Consider the following 13,139-nt stretch of genomic DNA (forward strand, 5'->3'; position numbering starts at 1 on the left):
CCTGTCATAAAAAATGAACTGCTGATTGGTTGGTTATTTTATTGTGTAAAACTGTCCGAGTGGAAGACATACACCAAAAATGTCAGACACTTGAGACAAAAATATATACATTTATATGTGTGATGTGATATGTCCTCAAGGATGTGGACTTTGTGTGTATTAAAGTACCATAATAGTGTGGCTATCGTGTCACGCAGTCACATTAGATGTTTTCATAGGCCTGTGCGCAACCTTAGATTTATGAGAGATAAACTTTTCATATATATGAAATCACGTATGAGTGATGTGGTCGACCTGTGAGTGAGACTAGGCTATTGGGGGATCGGGTCCCAGGTGCTAGTCACGATGGTTGATAGATGAATATCTATTTAAATTGATGTTTCATACTGACCAGACGGGGACCTAATGCATACCGATTGTTAGATAATATCAACCAAGTGATGAAGGGAGAGAGGATACGCTGTTGTATCTCCGCATGAAAGTAAACTATGTGTGATGGATACATAGGCCCGTATTTATACTTTTTTAGCGCAAACGCGGCGCAAACTTGTAAAATTCAATTGTATTTTATTCGTTTGCGCCACTTTTGCGTCAAATAGCAGCGCCAATGTGGCGCTAAAAAAGTATAAATACGGGCCATAGTGACATATCTATGTGCACCTAGTAACTTAGGCCACCATTAACCCACTTGTAACCAATGAATCTCATCATTGAGTCCACTCACATGTGTTCTCAGATAGTATACCAAACATTGTTCTCTGTGTAGGAGTGCTTATATCTTTGAATCTGTTTTGACCACTTGTGAATTTAGGGGCATATTTATACTGTGTTTGCACCGAATTAGCCTCGATTTTTTTTACTCTAACTCGGTGCAAATCTAACTCCATATTTATACTTTGGTGCTAGACCCGTCTAGCGCCAAATCTATGGAGATAAAGTCATTTTTTGGAAGTGGAGACCTACCTTGCCTTAATGAGATGCAAGGTAGGCGTTCCCATGCAAAAAAATGACTCTATGGCCTTAACGCCATATTTAGGGGCATATTTATATTCTGGGGCAAATACATACTCTGTTAGCACCGAATTAGCGTAATTTTTTTTACTCTAATTCGGTGGAAAACTAACTCCATATTTATACTTTGGTGCTAGACCTGATTTACACTTTTTTTGTGCCGCATTAACGTCATTCTTTGATGAAAAAGTGGCACAAACTTACAACATATTGGCCCTTATTTATACTTTTTGCTGCAAAACTGCACTAACTCAGTTTTGCACCAAAAAGTTTAGCACCGGCTTGCACCATTTCTGTGCACCAATGGTGCAAGCCGGTGCAAAGGGTAGGGTAGAGTAAAAAAAAATGACTTTAGTTGGGTGGGGCTGGCGGTATGGAAGAAGAGGGTTTAGCACCAAAAAATGACTTTCGGCAGGTTAGAGTAAAAAAAAATTACTCTAACCAGATTAGCGTCATTTTATGGTGCTAAATGTACCATGCCACAGGACTCCTGCCTTAGAAAAGGCAGGAGTCATGCCCACCACGTCAATGGCCAGCACAGAGGACAAGGGTCCCCTGGGCATGGCCATTGCACCCTGTGCCATGTATGGGAGCCCATTTCAGGGCCCCCTATGGCACTTTCAAAAATAAAATGCAATCTTACCTGTACTTACCTGGGATGGGGTCCCCCATCCTTTGCAGTCCCTCTAGTGTGGATGGGGGTACCCCTGGGGCTTGGGGAGGGCACCTGTGGGCTTATTCCATGGTGTTCCACCATGGAAATAGGCCCACAGGTCCCTTAACGCCTGCCCTGATCCAGGCTTTAAAAAATGGGGCAAAGCAAGCTTTGCACGTTTCCCTCCTCCTTCCCTTGCACCATTTTTGCATGGGAGTATAAATATGGCGTTAAGGCCATAGAGTCATTTTTTTGCACGGGAACGCCTACCTTGCATCTCATTAAGGCAAGGTAGGTTTCCACTTCCAAAAAATGACTTTAACTCCATAAGTTTGGCGCTAGTTGGGTCTAGCACCAAAGTATAAATATGGAGTTAGTTTTGCACTGAATTAGAGTAAAACAAATAACGCTAATTCAGTGCAAACAGAGTATAAATATGCCCCTTAGCATCAAAAAATGACGCTAATCTGGTTAGAGTCATTTATTTTGACTCTAATCTGCCTAGCGTAATTTTTTTTTACGCTAGCCTACCCTTTGCACCAGCTTGCACCGTTCCATAAATATGGTGCCCAGCTGGTGCTAAAAAATTATCCAAGCCAGTGCAAAACTTTTTGGGCAAAACTGCGTTAGTGCAGTTTTGCACCAAAAAGTATAAATAAGTCCCTTAGACTGTAAAGAGGTCCTTGAATGACTAAACACAAAATTGTTGGCTAGGTTTGTAGGATTCCCTTGAGTTTGGGAAATATTCCTAGGGTAACCTGAATGTGCCTTATTTGCCTTTATGCGTTTTTGACCCCTTTATCCCAGCTTGCTGCTTTTTGTACTGCACTGGAGCTAACAGAAGCGCCATTTTGTGGCATTGCAGTCCTTAAGCCTTCGGTCCACAAATGGAGAAAACACACCCTTTATATCTTTCTCTCAAAAAAGGGCTTTGATTATAACTTGCCAGTGACAATCTTCTTCTGCAACAGTTATATCATAGGAATAAATCCATTCACTCCAAAACATCACTGGGAATATTTGCTTATTATCAACTTCAATCTGAAACCAACTTTTATAAATTGTATTTGTCTCATTCAGACACCCATATAGAGTTTCTAATTGTACATAATCATTAGTCTCCTCCATGGCTCAGGTGGGGCTATTGTTATTTTCACTGCACTGTCTATCACAGAAAATTCCCATTCCTCGTTTTTCAGGATAACTCTCTTTCTGTGATTCATCCTGCTTTCTTGTTGCAGCTACCATTTCCTCTCAGGTTTTATCCCCAGTGCGCATTATCTCTAAAGTAAAATTGCAGTTTCTTTCTAATTCCACTCTGGGATTTCACACTATATACGATTTTCGTGATTCTGGCTTATTTTATTTCTGACTATTCTCATTCTGTACTCATTCTGCACCCTGGGTTTCGATTTGGGAATTTACCCCGAGGGTAAAGACATAAATCTGAGAAATAAACTTTGAATACTCCACCACTTTCTGATCCTGTGAAGTTATTGTATATCGCTGACATTTGGCCAACAATGCTGCATCACTTTTAATAATAAAAAAGAACAATCTCACCTATGAGCGTCAGTCCTAAAACTACGGATGATGTGATGTGTCTCCATGTTCTTGAATGGTTTTAAAACTTGTGGAGGGTATCATAAGTAGGCCCTGTGTAGACATATATAGTGTAGCAAATATGCTTGCCCATGATTAACACTGTTATGGATTTGGTACTGTTTCCATCGGAAGGCACATATTAAGAATCCATGGGCTTTTTTACTAGCCACTGTGCGCTGCCAGTACATCACTTTTATGACGGTCCGGCAATGCACACACTGCAGACCAATATCTACAAGGCCACGTAAAGCCACCCAGCATGCCTTTTTATGGCCTGGTAGATATGGAGTAAGGCAACGCAGCAGAAGTCACTGCGTTGACTCACAATGCAATAGGAATGCCATGGGTGTTACAGAGGGTGTTCCCATGTAACAACCATGGCATTTCACACATTCCCAGATTTACAAGATTTTGTAAACCTCGAAATGTGTCAAAAGCCTACCCTTTCCCACGGGGGGCGTAAAGGAGGCGCAACAAGAAGAAATAACTTTATTTCCCCTCGTTTTTTTCCTCTTTATATGTGTGCTGCATTCTGCAACACACATAGAAAGAGGACAAATCGTCCATTGATTGTTTTTGTGCAGGAGGGTGTTCCTTCCTGCACAAAAACAATCATTTCTATAATGCAGACCTCCTTGCACCACAGTGCAGGGGGGGAGCTACATGGTCCATGGCAGCCCATAGTGCACCAGCTCAGGGGGAAAGGACAGTAGTAGCCGTATCTCATAGATGTGGTGCATTCTTGCCCTTTCCTTTTGAGCCAGAGCCGTGCAGCAGGAATCTTTGCGGTGCTCCCTTGCACCAAAACCTTGTAAATGAGGCCCCCAATGTTTATTCTGAGGAGTCAAATGAGAAAACACTGCTTCTAGCTGATAAGTCACCCTAGCTAACCAAAACTATGACTCATTTTGTTTACTGGTGCAATGTCTCATTACAGCGTTTATAGTTTGTGGATTAATGGAAGTTATCTATGTAGGTCTTTGAGCACTCCCTACTTGTTCATTTCCTCAGTGTTGCAGTATGTACTGTCTCAATTGTCTGTGTATGTTAACAACTTTTGTTAGCATCTCCTTAGTCTCAGCTATGGGAAGCTGAACCTGATCAGGCTGTGGTGTGTATGAAAATAACAATGGCCTAAACTGTCCTGGCAGCATGAATTGGCCTAAGCAGACATTCTGTACAAAGTGTGGTAGATTCCCCTGAGACAAAATTAGGTCCTAAATATAAGTCAATGGCACATCAATAAAAACAAAAGGATCCTATCAGGATGGAGGATTAATCTTCACTTACTTTGCAAACAGCCCTGCTGCACTTGCAGCTTATATTTCAATCCACAAATAAAATATGAAAGTCATATTCATTGTGTCTGCTCCGACCAGTACTACAACTGCACCCCAGTTGATGGAAATCTTATTGCTATCATATGTGCTGTAAGTACTGAGCAAACACTTTCCAATATCTCAATCGCATCTAGTTCAACAACCTCTGATTCTTCAGACATTGTTCACAAAGATTCAGTTATGATATTGATGATATAAGCTGATCCATTGCATGTCTTCGTGCTTAAAAAACCTCTAGAGAAGTGGACACCGCTCCTATCTTTGAGAAGGATTGTAAAATACCTCTAGGCATCTCTAAGTGTGCAACTTATTTTCAGGGTCCCGAGCCATTAGAGTCCCTCAGGGTCTTAGCCCTGTGTTTTCGGCACTATGATATATTCTCAGCTTTTGTTTTTTTTAGGGGGCACACCGAGTAGATGCCCAAAGTCACAACAGGAAAATACAATAGTTGGTATTCTACATTATAGAGTTATTTATTATGTGTTAATTATTACAAATTGTGTGTATCAGAATGATGATAATTATTAGGAAAATCTCAGCAGGTATTAAAAAATTCAGAGTAATTGCTAATAAAACCTCCAAAAAAATTAACCATAGATCCTTTCCCTGTTGGTCTAAGACACCGTTTGCTACATCTGGCCCTATATCCCACTCAAGGCTAAGACACTCCTAGGTGAGATGACCAGCCACAAAATTTAAAAAGTATATCAATCATTAGCGGTCAACATACCCGATTCCTTTGATCACACCTCCGAGAAGCGTGGATAGGAGACCTATGACAACTTCCTGTTGATGACTGGAGGGAGGATTGTAACTCACCCTGAAAAGTGGCAATTGTCTCCAGGTTCCACCTAACACAATGGAAATGCCTACAAAGGAAATATTATACACAGGACCAGTTTTGGAAAAAAATGAGCTGCAGCCGTACCAATCTGTCTGCACTGCACAGTCAGTGGGGCCATTTTCTCCACATGACCTGGTCAAGTGTAAGGTTGACCCCATTCTGGGGGGGGTGGGGGAGGGTGTTAGTGAGCCAGGAATGAGTGCTGGGGTAGAAGCTACCCCTGGACCCAATTTGCCCTCGTCCATGTTATAAGGAAGATTGATACTGACAGATACCGCACAGTGATGCAGTAGCTGGGACAGGTTGTGGCCAATACGGACATTGCCAGGTCCTGTAAAGGCAGTGATCTCCGTCCTTGGAGTGGTGGAAATCTGAGCTGGAATGCAGCATGAGTCTGGAAATCCCCATTTACAAGGTCGGAGGCTACCTGTTTAAACACTGTAAAATGCAGCCTGCATGGGGCAATACCAGGGAATCCCCCTACAGAAGGTTGAAAATCTGTGTCATACTCTAGATGATGAAATTCAGTTTTGCACAGACAAGATAAGACCGGGGCCACAGGGGAGAGAGAACTGGCTGTAGCTGTTTGTATTGATATCTAGGGTTTGGAAGCAGGGGGAGGTTCCTTTGTTTTGGTACTTGCTAGTGTTAATCCTGCAATTCTTTGTCAAGGGCTCAGTCGGCCTGGCAAATACTGGTCTATATGTTATTGTGCAAAGGTCTGGTGTATTGTTTTTGACAGAAAATCTATAAAATGTGTTATAAAAAAAAGTTTGACAGCCAGTTCTGTCAAACATGACAGTCACCCATTTTTGTGTCTTCAAAAACAAAATACCAAAGCTGGAACTTGTTTTTTGAAAAACAAAAATATAATGACCCCCCACACCATGGGAGTTGTCTCCCATGGTGTGGGCATCATTTAAATATGTTCATTGTACTTTAGCACCAGGTTTTTCACTGAGGCAATCAAGAGCTCCACCTACCTGTAAATCAGACTGGCAGACTGAGGGTTTGGTGGAGATGTTACTCTGATGCAGATGCAACAGAGTACCCTCTTCACCAGTTTCTAAATTAGGTCCCAAATTATTAAATGAAAAATGTCTCTTGGTGATTCTCAGAAGCCATTTCATCCAGCTGAGATAAATATAAACCTTTACGGAAATACTGGACTCTGTGTACTAGACATTTAAATCCCTGCCATGTCTGGCTTTCTTGGAAATAGACAGAAACGTTTCCTATCCATTTAAATCATTTCAAGATGAAAAGCAGATATTCTATTTCTATTAGCTAACCTATTTGGCACTTTAAAAGATTGCAACAGGAAATAAAAGAACCACAATCATCTGAAATTATTTCCACTTTTATTGAATACAGACTAAAGTGTAATCAGACACTATTTGAACTGAATTTTCCATCCACGAAAAACTGGCAGAGAGGACTAAGCACAAAAGTGAAATGTGTGTGCCAAGATGCCCTGCATATCGAGTTGCACAACTTATAAGAAGAATGGATATGAAACAGGAAATGTGATGCATATTTTGGGACAATTCATATGGGTAATAAACAAGCGAGTGACGTGTATTGGATGTCTTCTTATATTAGCACATGGGATCCAGCTTCTTAACATAGAAAGAGGTTCGAACACAGTTGGGAGAAAAAAATGGTCTACCCCAACATTTAAAATGTGGTTATGTTTGTAAAATTATAGAATATATTTGTAATAGATAAATTAAGTTCATATGAAAGGAGGAATTTGATGATATATAAAATTTGAGAGTCTGCAAAGGCACCATGAAACCTTATGTAAAAACCCAATGCAAAGGCTTCAATTCAAGAAATCAGAGCCTTTGTAATCATGAAATAGCTTTTGGATATGTATAAACCCAAACTGTGATTCAGTAACATGTTACCAAATTGCAAAATAGGTTTCTGGGAACATGCTTAATCGCAAACAGGAAGGGGCATGTTTAGGGCATCTCCTCCAATTTGCAATTCCTTAAAATTTATAGCAATGGTTAGTGAGCACAACTGTATTCACAAACCATTCACAAAAGGGAATAGGTGCCCATGGGACCTTGTTCCTTTGTGAATGTTGACAAAAACATTTTCGGAGTAGTCAGTAGTCTTTGGGATCATTGCTTACTTCTAAAAAAAAGTTTAGGAAACGTTTCATTTTTAGGTCGAGCATGCAAGCGCTGTGACCTGTTGTAAGTATTGTGGGGTTTTAACCACACCCACCTCATGCCCATCATTTTCATTCGTTCCTGGGCTTGCCTTTTCAAAAATCCCTTGATGTCATTGGTAAATGCTTTACGTGTGTTCGGCCTTGGGGTGGTTTTGTTACCACCTTGCAGACTGCCCTTGTTACATTGATAATTGCACAATTGCCAATATACTTCAGCATGGGTGACCTATATTTTTCTTTTGTCTCTCCCCTCCATTCTCCATGGAAGCCATGACCCTCACAGTGCACGAACACCACCAACATTGCAAACTCCATCAGTGATATTGGAGCGCTGGTCACATCACTCACACTGTTACGTAATCAGAGTAATTTCTTTTGGCTCTCCCTTTCACGCTCCATAGCTTTCCCCAAAACACTTATAGATGATAAATGCTTTACTAAAAACACAGAAATCCACAAGGGCTCTCCCAACAAAGCGGATACTACAATATTCACTGCACTCAGGAAAAGTCCCCCCCATAATGATTTGCAAGCATTCTTTTTCAAAACATTTGTGCCCATAACTCAGCCTGTGATGGTCCTAGAACAATGGGACCACCACCAAAACGTTCAGCACGACACACTCTTTCCATTTAGGTCATCTCTGGGTCCCCACACTAGATTAGTGGGGAGCCCAAAATAATAACCCTCCCACCGTGCAGTCATTTTTTTTACAGCTTGGAGTAGTAGTTTCTGTTTTTAGGACCTTAGTATTGCAGTAGGCCTGTTAGGCCTGAAAATGTGTAAAACACTGCACACTCTTGTGGCTAAATATATGGCTGTACTACACTACTTTGTGCCATTCTATTTTCATGTGGTTATGCCCTCTAGAGGCAAATGATATGATTACATGTTCATGTTTCTTTACAAATAATATTTTTATTGCAGTGTTCTCGAGGGGCTGTTCTGAGCATCACAATCAACATACTACAATCTTTGCTGCACTAGCTTGTCCCATAATGCTGTGCAGGACATTCTTTTAGAAAACAGGTTTGCTCATAACTCAGCCTGTGGTGGTCCTAGGACAACGGAACTGCCTTCAAAACGTTCAACACAACCCGTTGTTCCTGTCTAGACCATCACATGGTTCTCACACTAGGATAGTGGGAACCTCGTAATAATAACCCCTTCTTCCAGTCAATGTCTTTTTAAGTTCTTTCATGGCTGGAGCTTTTGTTTTACAGCTGTGAGTAGTTTGTGTTTTAGGGGTCTTATTTGTAATGACATTGTAGTAGGCCTGCTCGCTCTGAAAATGTGTAATGCACTACATTCTCTAGAGGCTAAATATATGGTTACACTCCAATACTTTTAGGTGCTTTCTTTTCATGTGGTTATGCACTCTGGGGGCAAACTACATGGTAACATGACCATGTTTCTTACAAATGCTGTTTTCATTGAGGTGTCCTCTGGGGGCTGCTCTGAGCATTACAGTCTAACGCCAAACATTTATTTCTGATAAAGGTTTTTATTGGGTTTATATGATAATTGTATATGTTTTATTAATCTCTCCTTATTGGAATTATGAGCATCATTCAGGCCAACTTAATATCCTTATTACACTATGACTGTTTGAACACTCTTAATATGTTTGGGTGACCCTTCTAATTTATTTCTCGCGTTACTCCTTGGTGGCTGTCTTGTTCTGGGAATTGTACTAGCCAGCCAGCAACTCTGATGGTGAGGTGGTAAAAGTGGTATTCTACCGGAATTAGAATGGCAGATTTAAATTAGGATGCTAAATAGCAACATTTTCATTTTGGGCTGCAGATAGAGGAAGAAGGTAAATGGAAGTGCTTGCAGGGCCACTGGAATTATGTGGCAGGGAAAAAACAACTTATGAGGCAGGGTTAACCAATTTATGTGGCAAGAAAAGTCCAGTTATGAATTTACAACGCCAATAGCTCTAACTCAAGGAAATGCGAGACCCATTGCACTGCAAATGCTTGTTTTTAATGCATCTAGGGCCAGATTTAAAGAAAAGTGGCGCAAGGCAGTGCTGTGCCAAAATTGGCAGCGCCATGCTACATCACTTTAGAAATGCAGGGATGCGCCGTATTTAAGGGAATACGGTGCACCCCTGCGTTTCCCCCTGCACTGGCACTAAATTTAGCTACTAGCGCCAACGCAGTCAAACTTACACCATTGTGCAAGGATGTCTGTGTTGAGGGATGTGATTGTTTATGTGCGGGAAGGTGTCCCTTCCTACACACAAACAATCACTAATGGCGCTTTGGCACTTCTGTGTGTGCTGCACAATGCAGCACACACAGAAGTGCCAAAGCGTAATTTTCAAATTATTGTTTATGTGCAGGGAGAGGCACCTTCCCGCACATAAACAATAATTTCTGGCATTTTATTTTTTCTATGCTTGCAGCAGAATGCTGCACGCATAGAAAAAGCAAAAAATGAGGAGGAACTAAAGTATTCCTCCTTGTTGTGCTCTGCTACTGCCACCCCTGGGGGTGGTGTTAGAGTTTGGCACTGCCTCAGGTTTACGAGATTTCATAAATCTGAGGAAGTGTCAAAATGTAATGGGTGTTGCTGTGACATACAGCAACACCCATTGCACGCCCCTTCTACGCACAGAGCTGTGTGGGAAGGGGCCGTATTTACAAGGTGGCATTAAGCCACAAAAAGTGGATTAATGCCACCTTGTAAATACAGCGCAGTGCTTAGAGCCACAGGAGCGTCCCTAAAAGTGACGCTCCTGTGGCGCTAGGGGCCATTACACGCCCCTTCTACGCACAGAGCTGTGTGGGAAGGGGCCGTATTTACAAGGTGGCATTAAGCCGCAAAAAGTGGATTAATGCCACCTTGCAAATACAGCACGGTGCTTAGAGCCACAGGAGCGTCACTAAAAGTGACGCTCCTGTGGCGCTAGCGGCCTATAAATACGGCCCCTAGTATTTTTTTCATGGAAAATGGGGATATATATATATATTTTTTTTTTAATGATTGCTTAATTTAAAAGCAATCAGAGACATGGTGGTCTGCTGACCCCAACAGGCCACGATCCCTGTGATGGCAGTGAATCATAGTGGGTTGCAATATGCCTAAACTGATCCAAAACTGAAATACTTATGGCATAGGTCCCATACCCAGTATACACTCCTGTGAACTGGCACTGGAAACTTCAAGGAAGGGTGAAAGAAAAGGAGGAAGGAAGGGAGAGGGGAGATAAAGAGAAAGCAATGAGAGGGGGACAGGTGAGTATGGAGAGGAAAGGAGAGAGAGAATGGATAGATGGAAAATAAAGATTAGTCAAGGAGACAAAGGAAGTGGGCTGATTTAAGAGTTTTTGCCTGGGCTGCTTTTGGTTCCCCAGTCCAGCCATAGCATGTGAAACCAGCATTGTATACTCTCTACTGCCTCTCAGTGAAATCAAGAATTAAGTGTAAAATACTATGCACGATTCACAAAGCATATTGGGGCAAACCCCAAGGATATTTACAAAAATCAGCCCATCACTGCACACTAGGAACGTCTCCAATCAGATCCTACAAAGTGGGTTTGGGCGAAAAAGGAGGAGAAGGATGTCAGAAAGTGGAAGGCCCCAAACTCCAGATCAAGTTGAACCCCACTCTCTCGACTGTACCAAATCGTCAGTGATTTAGAAAAAAACTGAAAGCTGAGTTGTATTTTGTACATATATTTAAACAAAAACATTTAAGGGTGGCAACCGAATAATACTGAAAAGGAATACCTCATGTTTAGCTTCCCTCTAACTGCCCAATGCTCCTTTTAACCATTCTTTTCTGGTCTATTATAGTGTTTCCAAAGTCCCCCTAAGATGACATGGCTAGTACTTTTTAAAATTCTGCAGATCAATAAATAAATCGGTAAATAACTATTTGTCGTTGTATTTGTGTCCCATGGTCTCTGCCCTGCCAAGTGCAGGTGAGGCCTGGGCCCAACAATCTGGAAGCAATTCGTGGCTGGACAGGTTGTCTTAAAAGCTCAGAAGTAACGTGACACACATTTCTGAAATCATCTGCACCCCTACATTTTAAGGGGTTCGCCCTCCATATTGTATTGAGGGACATGTGGAAGCCCATACTTATGTGCCAGCTTGCAACCAGGGAGATACACAGTGGGGATTAGTGTTACATTGTATTTCAAAATGACTGTTTTTTTCAAAGCAGCGGTCCTGCTTCAAGTCTCCTCAACAAAACACATTCTTAAAGAACAACGGCCATATGTTATTTTTTCACAATTCTCAAAAGAATAATTATATTAAAATATACACAATAACAAGCGCCTTTTAACGTCGTGCCCAATGTTTATTTCTCAACATTTGCACTGAAATTCCCCTTTTCCCAGGTAGCCTCTGCATGTAGGAGTAACAGCTATATACCCTGTGTTCATCGAAGCATCATATTTAATTGCAAGACAGACACAAGCACGTAATAATCAGCTTAATATGTTTTTCTTCGCTAGGTTTCTATGCAAAAATTATATCGAAACGCAAATGCCAATTTTTATGTTTCTTTTCTCATAGATCTGTTACTTTGGGGGACACGTCAAAGAAAAGTAAAATGTGGAGCAACTTGAAGGTATTGCCACTAATAAACCAGCAGATGGCAGTCTAGCACCGTGCTGAAATATCTGCAGCTTTCAGCACGTTCTTGGTAAAAGAACAAGGGCATGCTGGTATTCATTATCTCAAAATAACTTTTCTCCAATTCACTTTGCATGCAGCATTTGGAAATGAAGTTAGGCAGTGAAAATATGAGTAGCAAGAAATAAAGAGATTAGAACATGTAAAATGAAGATAGCGCTTTCCTAAGTCATTTTTTATTGTTTATGCAAACTCTATTGAATTCACATGTCTCACAAAAATGTACCTGAGAACCAATTAAAGGCTTGTTTTTGTACGAACATGGGGGCATATCTATACTCTGTTTGCGTTGAATGTGCGTCAAATATTTTGACGCACAATCGGTGCAAACCGTGCACCATATTTAAACTTTGACGCCCGAGCCCGCGAACGCCAAAATCTCGCTGTGAGCGTCATTTTCTGGATGCGGGAAACCGCCTTGCGTCAATGACATGCAAGGTAAGCGTTCCCGTCCAAAAAATGACTTAAACACCTGTGCGCCTTATTTATGCTACCGCGCAAAACTGACGCACGGCCGGGAGGCAGAGTCGGAAAATGGTGCACAAACCGATTTGCATAAAAAAATAACACCTGGGTCAGGGCAAGCATTAAAATGGGGAAAACACACAGAAGCAACAGCAGAGCTCCAAAAGGAAGACATGGAGGTGCTTTTCATCCAGCATGCACGCAGACGCAGAGCACAGGACCAACAACAGGAGCTTCCACAACACCAGCAGGGACCCCAAAGGCAACGCAGAAGGCAGGAGAGGATATTCCGCACCAGGACAACCTTTATGGGACTCCCCCAACAAGACATCATTCAGACGTACAGGCTTAACTGGCAAGCCATTCAGCAGCTGCTG

The sequence above is a fragment of the Pleurodeles waltl genome, chromosome 10 (genome assembly GCF_031143425.1).
Source record: "Pleurodeles waltl isolate 20211129_DDA chromosome 10, aPleWal1.hap1.20221129, whole genome shotgun sequence".
NCBI lineage: Eukaryota > Metazoa > Chordata > Amphibia > Caudata > Salamandridae > Pleurodeles > Pleurodeles waltl.